The 9,787-nt window shown below is 34.8% G+C and overlaps 1 long non-coding RNA gene across 1 annotated transcript; it reads right to left on the bottom strand.

The window, feature by feature from the left end:
- Positions 1 to 7,700: 7,700 nt before the first annotated feature.
- Positions 7,701 to 9,465, bottom strand: LOC131642968 (uncharacterized). Its single transcript, XR_009296102.1, has 3 exons — positions 9,086 to 9,465; positions 8,902 to 9,005; positions 7,701 to 8,619 (listed from the first exon to the last, which is right to left on the bottom strand). It is a non-coding gene; the product is annotated as an uncharacterized LOC131642968 (long non-coding RNA).
- Between the last annotated feature and the right edge of the window lie 322 nt (positions 9,466 to 9,787).

Raw genomic sequence — 9,787 nt, forward strand, 5'->3', positions numbered from 1 at the left:
AACTGATAAAGGTTAAGATCAACAGAGCGAGAGTTTGAGATTTTTAACTGGATGGTAGACATAGGACATTAGTTTTAAGGATGGCGAAAGCGTATTAAAACTGATTAGAATTTATTTACTTTCAAAAAGTGTTTTTAAACCCGACGCGGGATGGCGAGAGCGTACGTTAGGGAATACTAGCATGATCCGAGTCAACAGAGCGAGAGTTTGAGACTAGGAGATTTAAGTAGGTAACGTCTTCATGAAGCGAGCATTTTATTAATTATGATGTTTTCAAAAAGCGTTTCTAAATCTGGTGGGATGGCGAGAGCGTACATTATGAGTTAGGATCGTAGTCTAAGTCAATAGAGCGAGAGTTTGAGAGGAGGACTTTTAAATTACATAGTTAGTAAAGATCTTTGATTTAATTAGAATCTGGCCAATGGAACTTCGGATCACCTAAGTTAGATGAAATACATACTGATATCCGTTTATTATTATATTTCTTAGAATTAAGAGTTTATTTTCATTTCTTTAGAAACAACCCAAATATCATTAGCCTTAGCTTTACATAGTAACTTTAGATAACGGTAGGTCGATTTATAGTCCCTGTGGATTCGATATCTTTTAAAATGACACGACACTACTGTGCACTTGCAGTTATCCCGACTAATAGACACGTAAAGTCGCGATCAATGATACACATGTTATTACACATATCACTTGAGGTATTAAAACTTGTTAAGTATTGTTAAAGCTTAACATTTTAAAAACCCGTTGAGTATTGTTAAAGCTCAACACCCAATAAGATTTTGCCACTTGGCTCTTTATTTTCCTTTTAAGAGGAACTACAAAAGCTCTGACTTCCCTGCTGCATTTAAGTGGTATGTAGGCCTGAGACGCAATGTCTTACCGAGCTCACTTTTAAAACATTATTTTCCCATCCTCCCACTCTATTAAAACAAAAACACAAAAACAATTTTTTATAACAACAACAATAATAATATTTTCAAAGTGGTTCCTATGGAGTACCATAGATGTGAGGGGTGCTTAAAACCTTCCCCTTGCATAACAAACCCCATTACCCAAATATATGATAATTTTTTTAGTTTTGATGTTAAAAACTTCTGTGGGTTTTATTTCGCTCTTTCTCCTATTTCCTTTGGAAACAATAAAGCGTGGTGGCGACTCTGTTAAAACATATGAGCTAAGTTAATCCAATGGCTCTAGTCTCACAAATTTCACCACTACAAAGTTAATGCTCTAAGGCATTATAAATTATAAGCCCTTTGTGCACAAAACTTGGGCATGTCTTGTTTGATGCAAGGCATATCCCAAAATGAGAGGTTTTGACCTCAAATCCTTAAGGTCATGTCTTCCTCCTCAATCCTCCATTTGGTTTCATTCTTTTTGTATTGTATTCTATGTAATAAGGAGAGTATTTGGCTCAAAGAAAATCATGAAACACACGAGCCAATTTCAAATGGCCTTTGTTTGAACATGGTGCCTCAACTCTAAATTTTTGTGCACAATCAATTTTGCATTATCACTCTAATTTAAATTATAGGTCAAGTTAACGCGTGTTTTGAGCCTAAACAAGTTTAACAAACTTCTAGAAGGTGTTTAGTGCATTGAAACACAAGCTTTGGTCGAGTTTGGAAATAATTCCAAGTCACACATTTCATGCTTCGAACTTCAGAAGAATTCACTCAATTTCTGATCATTTCACACGCTTTGTGATTCCATGAGCTCAACTATAAATAGAGGATTATATTCCATTCATTTCCCAAGCTTTTAAGAGCCAATTGACCCTTGTTCAGATCCCACACGAACTCTGAACTTGAATTTTCACTTTCTTCACTCTCACCTTGATTCACTAAAATCTCCATTCAGTTAGCTTCATTGAATTTCTCTAAAGCTAATCATACTCTTAGAAGCAAGAATCGTCCATTGAATCAATAGACTGAAATTAATTTTTAGAAGCTTTCGACCTTACTTCATTAAGGTAGAAATCTCCACCAAAGCAACTCAAACTTATGGCTAACATGAAGCTCTTGGCTCATTGAAACACACTGCATAGTTAATTTTAAGGTTTGATTTGATTTAATGCATCTGTTCTTGAGATTTTTCAAATTTTAACTTAACTTTTTTTTTTAAATCGATTACGTTATAGTTTGTATAAATATTTCGCGAGTATATGGTTGAGATTGTCTTGATGAGACGAATCAAATGATACCACTATGAGCACTTAATTTTAAAGTTTGATTAATTCACGAAGTTCTGCAGATTCCTTTGAATCTTTGGAGCTTGAGGTTGAAGATGATAAGGTGTCATCATCAAACCAATGATAGCGTGCTAATTGTTATGTTTTTAGTGGATGATCTGTTTTGTGTTAAGAGTGTTGCTTTGGTGATGGTTCATGGTGTTCAATGCATCCAGGTCCATTGGATTAGCCACATCTTTTAATAAATCCAGATCCAAAATACCTCATATTTTTTATTTATTTCTTATTCATTTTCTTTTCTTTTATTTGACTTAACTTCAAAAATTCATAACTCCTTCATTTTATTTTCAAAAATTATGAAAAAATACTTTAAATCATTTATGATTTTATGACTATTTTTCCATATTTTTTATTTTATCATTTGATATTTTTAATTCTTTTCTCATTTTCCTTGAGTTTTAATTGGTTTAAAAATGTTTTTGAGCATTCTAAAATTCTGAAGAATTTGGAAATGATCCTATGACGGTTCTTGACCTATGGTGATCTTTGGTTTGAATTTATTTGGTGTTTATATGTTTGATTTGATTTTTTTCTTCTTATTTTCCTTGTTTTTAAAATATTTTAAAATTTGTTTAGTATTTGATTTGTTTTTTCTCTCCCTCCATCTCTTTTCTCTTGACTTGTGGGTGTAAGTCTTGTACATCCATTGTGTAGAGGTTATGATTTTATTATTCTTTTGATGGATCATCAAGATGAAATCCCATTAAGTCAAAAGAATTCATCTGGACACTTGGTTTTGTTTTTTTTTTCCATTCCCCTCCCTCTTCATCTCAATCCCCTTCTTGTTTTTGTTTGTTATTTTACATGTGTTGCAAATTTTAGGAGAATGATTTACATATCATTTCTATAATTTATTTTTAAACACATAAATTGTTATTGACCGACCTCGTTGTAGGGTGACTTCTATATAAGTTACTTGGTGATTGCTTAACATTGCGCTAAATTTGTCCGGTATCGGAAAATGATTATTCGTGGTCTAAACCTATGTTTATAAGCCTAAGGATGGTTGATTATTTGACAATTGGTTCAAGACCTTTGAAACCTTTTTGCGTAGAGGTTTTGATTCTATCAATCCTTTGATGAGTTTTTCATCAACCTTGACCTAAGTTCATTATTCAACCATTATTGGTCATTAACTTTGAGAACCAATTTCTAACCACTAATTACTAACTTCTAACTTTATTTTATGCTTCTTTTATTATTTTTCTTTATTTTATCTTATGCTTTATTTTATTATGCCTCATTCATCATCATGTTTATGTTTATGGTCATGTTTCCTTTGTCCACTTGGACATATGTTTATGCTTATGCACCTTTTTAACTTTGTCCATTTGAATCTTTATTTTGTTCTTAAAACATTAATAATCAACTTGAATCATAAAAAACTTAATGTGGACTTGGACTTTGGTTACTTCACCCTAAGCTTGGAGTATGGACTAAGACATTGATACCTTGGCTTTGTTCTGTTGATGTTCTGGAGTCCTTGGAGTTTACTCCAAACCATTGGTTTGGTTTTCTTTGTGTGTAGGTTATCTTGAGTCCCATACTTTATCTGAAGTCCTTGGAGTTTACTCTAAGACATTGTGATTGGGAATTCTTCTATATGCAGTTGTTACTCTGGCCAATCTTTGTCTTAAGTTCTTGTGGTTCATTTCTAAGGCTTTAATTTCAAGCTACTGATACAAAGATGTCATATTCACTGAAGACTTTACTTGATCTATGATTCATCTGAGGCTTATTTAATCTGGTACTTGGTCTTATGCTTGCTTGGTTTGTAAATCCAAAGGATGGGAAATCTACATTGACTTCTTTGTTAGAACAAGATTTGTTCTGATCAATATTCTTAGTTTTGATGATAACATTGTATATGAATTTTGTATGAGATAATGTGGTACTCTAATCCTATGCAATTTCCATTTCAGGAATCACATAAAGAGTATGCACAAAATCAGCGCAAGAAGCACTGACTCATAAGGTTCAGCATGCAACATCAGAACATGGTCTGGCAAGACATCAGAAGATGGTCAAGCAGAATCAGAACATGGTCTATGGAAGCATCAGAAAAACTTGAGATCAGAAGCAGAAGCACTGAAGTTCTCATGGTATCACGCTAAGAAGCACTTCAAGGTCAGAAGACAAGAAGATGCTCTGCACCAAGCTGTTTGACTCTGATGATATTCAAACGTTGTTTACACAAACATCAGATCAGAAGCAAGTACAAGATGGCAGGCTACGCTGACTGACAAAAGGAACGTTAGTAGCTATTAAAGGCAACGTCAGTAGACACAGCGAAAGCAAGGCTCGAGGTAGTTGACAAAAGAGTGAAACATTAAATGCAATGCTGTACGGAATACGCAAAGCATTAAATGCTCCCAACGGTCATCTTCTCAAACGCCTATAAATAGAAGTTCTTATGAGAAGCTGAAGACAACACGTGCGCAAATATACAGAAACGTTGTCATATTCAAAAAGCTCTCGAACTTCATCTTCAACCTCACTACATTGCTGTTGTAATATATTAGTAAGATTAAGCTTAAACCTAAGAGAAAATCACAGTTGTGATAATAGCTTTATAAGAAGCATTGTAACTCTTAAAAGAATTTGTTTACATTTATTTGTAAGAACTAGAGTGATCAGGTTGTTGATTAGAATACTCTAGAAAGTCTTAGAGGGTGTCTAAGCAGTTTGTTCCTAGAGTGATCAGGTTGTGATCAGTATACTCTAGAAGACTTAGAAGTTGTCTAAGTGGAAAACCATTGTAATCTTGTGTGATTAGTGGATTAAATCCTCGGGTGAGGTAAATCACTCCGAGGGGGTGGACTGGAGTAGTTTAGTTAACAACGAACCAGGATAAAAATCATTGTGTAAATTGTTTTTATCTTACAAGTTTTAAAAGCTACACTTATTCAAACCCCCCCTTTCTAAGTGTTTTTCTATCCTTTAATATGCATCAGAGCGCCGGTTCTAAGGTGCAAGCACTTAACCGTGTTTAGAAAAGATTCAGGAAGAGAAAAATGCTTAAGTCAAGATGGCTGGTGAAGATCCATCAAATACATCTACATCTGGCTCTGCTGAGCAATACAATGGAAATGGTAACAATGATTATACTAGACCACCAGTATTTGATGGTGTAAACTTTGAATACTGGAAAGATAAACTTGAAAGTTACTTCCTTGGTCTAGATGGTGACTTATGGGATCTGCTGATGGATGGTTACAAACATCCAGTGAAAGCTACTGGTGTAAAGCTTACAAGACAAGAAATGAATGATGATCAAAAGAAGCAATTCAAAAATCATCATAAGTGTAGGACTGTTTTGCTGAATGCTATCTCTCATGCTGAATATGAGAAGATATCTAACAGGGAAACTGCCTATGATATATATGAGTCATTGAAAATGACCCATGAAGGAAATGCCCAAGTCAAGGAGACTAAAGCTCTTGCCTTGATCCAGAAATATGAAGCCTTCAAGATGGAGGATGATGAAAATATTGAGAAGATGTTCTCAAGATTTCAAACACTAACTGCTGGATTGAGAGTTCTTGACAAGGGATACACAAGGGCTAATCATGTCAAGAAGATCATCAGAAGCTTGCCAAGAAGATGGGGTCCTATGTTGACTGCTTTCAAAATTGCCAAGAATCTGAATGAAGTCTCTCTTGAAGAATTGATCAGTGCTCTGAGGAGTCATGAAATTGAGCTGGATGCTAATGAACCTCAGAAGAAAGGTAAGTCTATTGCATTAAAATCTAATTATAAAAAATGCACTAACGCTTTTCAGGCTGAAGAAGTAGATTCTGAAGAATCAGAATCAGAAGAAGAAGATGAATTGTCCATGATCTCCAGAAGGGTAAACCAACTCTGGAAGAGCAAGCAAAGGAAGTTCAAGAGCTTCAGAAGTTCAAAGAAGCCTGAAAGAGGAGAATCTTCTGGAGGCAGAAGATCTGACAAGAAGAAGGTCATCTGCTATGAATGCAATGAGCCTGGACACTTCAAGAATGAATGTCCAAAACTTCAGAAGGAGAATCCCAAGAAGAAGTTTCATAAGAAGAAAGGTCTTATGGCAACATGGGATGATTCGGAATCAGAATCAGAATCAGACTCTGAAGGCGAGCAGGCAAACCTTGCACTGATGGCCACAGTGGATGACGGATCAGAATCTACATCAGAATCAGATTCTGAAGAGGTATTTTCTGAACTATCTAGAGAAGAGTTAGTTTCCAGTTTAACTGAACTTCTGGAACTCAAGGCTCATCTTAGTATCAAATACAAAAAGATGAAAAAGCTATTTGAATTTGAAACTAAGAAGCTGGAAGTGGAAAATTCTGAACTGAAGGAAAAAGTTTTAAAATTATCCAAAGATATTGGATCTCCTTCTGAATCAGAAAAATCCATTCCTAGTCTCAATCATATTCTGAAAGAATATGACTCGAGCTTCACAAAGTTCCTATCTAGAAGTATTGGTAGAAGTCATCTTGCTTCTATGATATATGGTGTTTTTGGAAACAAAAGGATTGGCGTTGGCTATGAGGGTGATATCCCACGTAAATTTGAACCTGTAGACGATTTGAAAATCACATACAAGCCATTGTATGATCAGTTCAAATATGGCCACTCACATGATATTAGGCTCACTTCACATGCCAAAAGCTTTAACACTACACACACCAAGAAGCATGTGACACAACCTAAAAAATATCAGGCTGCCAAACCTAAAGAATATCATGCTGTTCCTCCTGTTACTTATCATGCCAAACCCAAGTTCAATCAGAACTTGAGGAAAACTAACAAGAAAGGACCCAAGAAATTGTGGGTACCTAAGTGTCATACCCTAATTTTTGACCCCCCTGAGATGTCACATCGTTGACGTCAAATCCAAAAATGTTTCTTGATCGGTTTGGAAGCCGTGATCAAGATTTCATTCATTCACTCGTTCATTGCAAGATAATTTCATGTTCCTGGAGTTTTTCATTTGAAGTGCGCCATTTCCAATTTGTGGATTCAAGAGTTTTGTTTGGAATCTATTTCAAGATTTTTGCCTATGGACTCATCATGGAGAAGAAAATTGTTTCTTATGGATTATTTGGAAGATGATACAAGTTTGAAACAATTCATGGAAATTTTACCAAAATTGCAAGAAATATCTTTTAGTCCATTTTTGTTGAAAGATTATTTCAAGTATGGTTTAAAACCATAAATTTAAGAATTCAAAGTTTATTGGTGCAAGAATGTTCTTCACATTACTTCAAGGATTTTTCATTCAAGAAATACCATGGATCATTCAAAGTTTGCAAAATTCAAAATTCATTCAAAGAATATCCAAGATTCATTTTTCATACAACTTCATTCAAAGAATTTTAAAAGGAATTCAAGAATTCACAAATGAAGTTCATTCTTTACAAAGTTCTAAATTTCAAATGAATTACAAGTGGACTTTATCCAAAGATTCAAGATTACATTCAAAGTTCCAAGAATACAAGTTCATACAAATTCTTTTGGAATTACAAGAATAAAAGAAAATGCAAAGTTTCTTGAATTCTTCAAATCTTCAAGCTTTCACTCTTCAAGTCCAAGTTTCTTCATTCTTTCTTCAAAGACTCATGTCACATGAAAAAGAAACAAAAAGGGTGGAATTAGCAAAAGTCTAACAAAAATAATTCAAGAGGGCCCAAAAGCCCAAAATCAAAGTCAAAAAGTCAAAAAGTCAAAGAAAGTCAAAGAGGAATATTTTGTGTCATAACTACCACATAGAAGTTACCAACTTTGACATAGAATGAAGTATGTGTCGTGGAAGTTTTACAATGCAAGACTTATGAAGAATATATTCCATCCCATGTGCATATTCCCATGTGCACAAATTTATGGAACTTCGCCACTAAGCAAGTTTAACAACTAAGAAAGCCTAGTAATGATTACTTGGTAATGATTATTTTGAAGAATATTCTTTGTAATGATTAAAGCTTTGCCACTAAGTAACCTTAAAGACTAAGCTAAAGCTCTTGGGGTGCAAAAATGACCAAAATTATCTCTCATTTTCTTCCTCTATAAATAGAGGAGAGGCACACACAATATGACATGAAGAGAAATCGGAGAACACACACAAAGTTCTCACACTTCAAAGTTTTCTTTCACATAAAAAAAAGTCTTGTGAAAGTAGTAAGAACTTCATCTACAAGATACAAAAAAAGAGAGAAGAGGAGTAAGTGTTTCATACCTTACTAGCATCCTTCAACAAGCTTGAATCTTCATCTTCAAGTCTTCAACTTCCAACAAGCTCAACCTTTGAGCATCCCAAATATCCAAAGGTATTCCCGCAAGTCCAAACAAAAGGTTGCAACATCTTCATCAAATAGGGGCTGCAACAACAATCAATACAGCAACAATACAATCAAAAAGTCAGCAACAACAACAGTTGCGACGACATCAATACACACAATTCAGAATCGCAGCTCAACAACAACAACAATTCAGAAGCAAATCACCGCAACAATAACAACAAATTTCCAACAAAATCAAGGTGCGGTTCAGATTCACAAACAATTTTCAACAGAGATTCAAAGCAGTAGCAGCAACATGTTCACAGGTTCGAAACACAGCAATCATAATCAAATACAGAAGCTCAAAGAATCGATACATACCTGAACAAAATCCGGCAAAAATCTCCTTGCCGCAAGTAAGTATCTTCAACTTTCACTCTCAGTATCACTGTTAATTTTTACAGTAAATATATTCTGGTGCATCACTGAAAATCGAAACAGAGAGAGTAAGCTATCATAAATTCATCATCGTAAATAGGATAAAAAATGAATAATTTTGTGTTACCTTAAGTTGCGATAAGTTGTTGTTGTTTGTCTGCCGTAAGCCAAAACCGATAGCGGATTTCGTTGTTGTTGTTCAACATGAGCGGAGAGTCACCGATAGAGAACCGCGAGAGTAAGAACTTCGTTGTTGTTGTTACCGCGAGTGAGAAACGAGTACCGATTGAGAGAGACAACAAGTTTGCTTTTGTTGTTGATTCACGGTGAGATTAAATAACCGAGAGAGAGCTTCGTTGTTGTTTTTCGACCAAGAGCAAGAGAGAAAATCGATGTTGTTGTTGTTGTTGTTTGAGTAGGGAGAATTTGATGTTTTTGTGTTTTAGCCATGGAACAGAGAGAGGAGGTAGGTGAGAACGAAAATGAGAAAGGAGAGGCGCCTCTGCCTCTTTGCTTCTTTTCATTTAGGGTTTACAAAACCCAGTTAGCTCACTAAAGAGTTGGGCGGATCCGGGTCACACTGACCCGACCCGGTCCGGTCCACTTCTTTTTATTTTGCATTCAGCTTTCAGTCATTTGGGCTGCACCCCCTTTTCAGACTTTAACACATCCTGGCCCATTACTAAGTTTTTTATTCATCTCTTTAATTTTCTTAATTTCATAATAAGATTTAGTATTTTATTTTAATATAAGATATAGTTTAGTTTTTCTAATCTTTATTAAAATACCAAAATATATATTAGATACATATTTATGTTTTTGTTTCTAA

Source organism: Vicia villosa, unplaced genomic scaffold, assembly GCF_029867415.1.
Source record: "Vicia villosa cultivar HV-30 ecotype Madison, WI unplaced genomic scaffold, Vvil1.0 ctg.006245F_1_1, whole genome shotgun sequence".
Taxonomy (NCBI): Eukaryota; Viridiplantae; Streptophyta; class Magnoliopsida; order Fabales; family Fabaceae; genus Vicia; species Vicia villosa.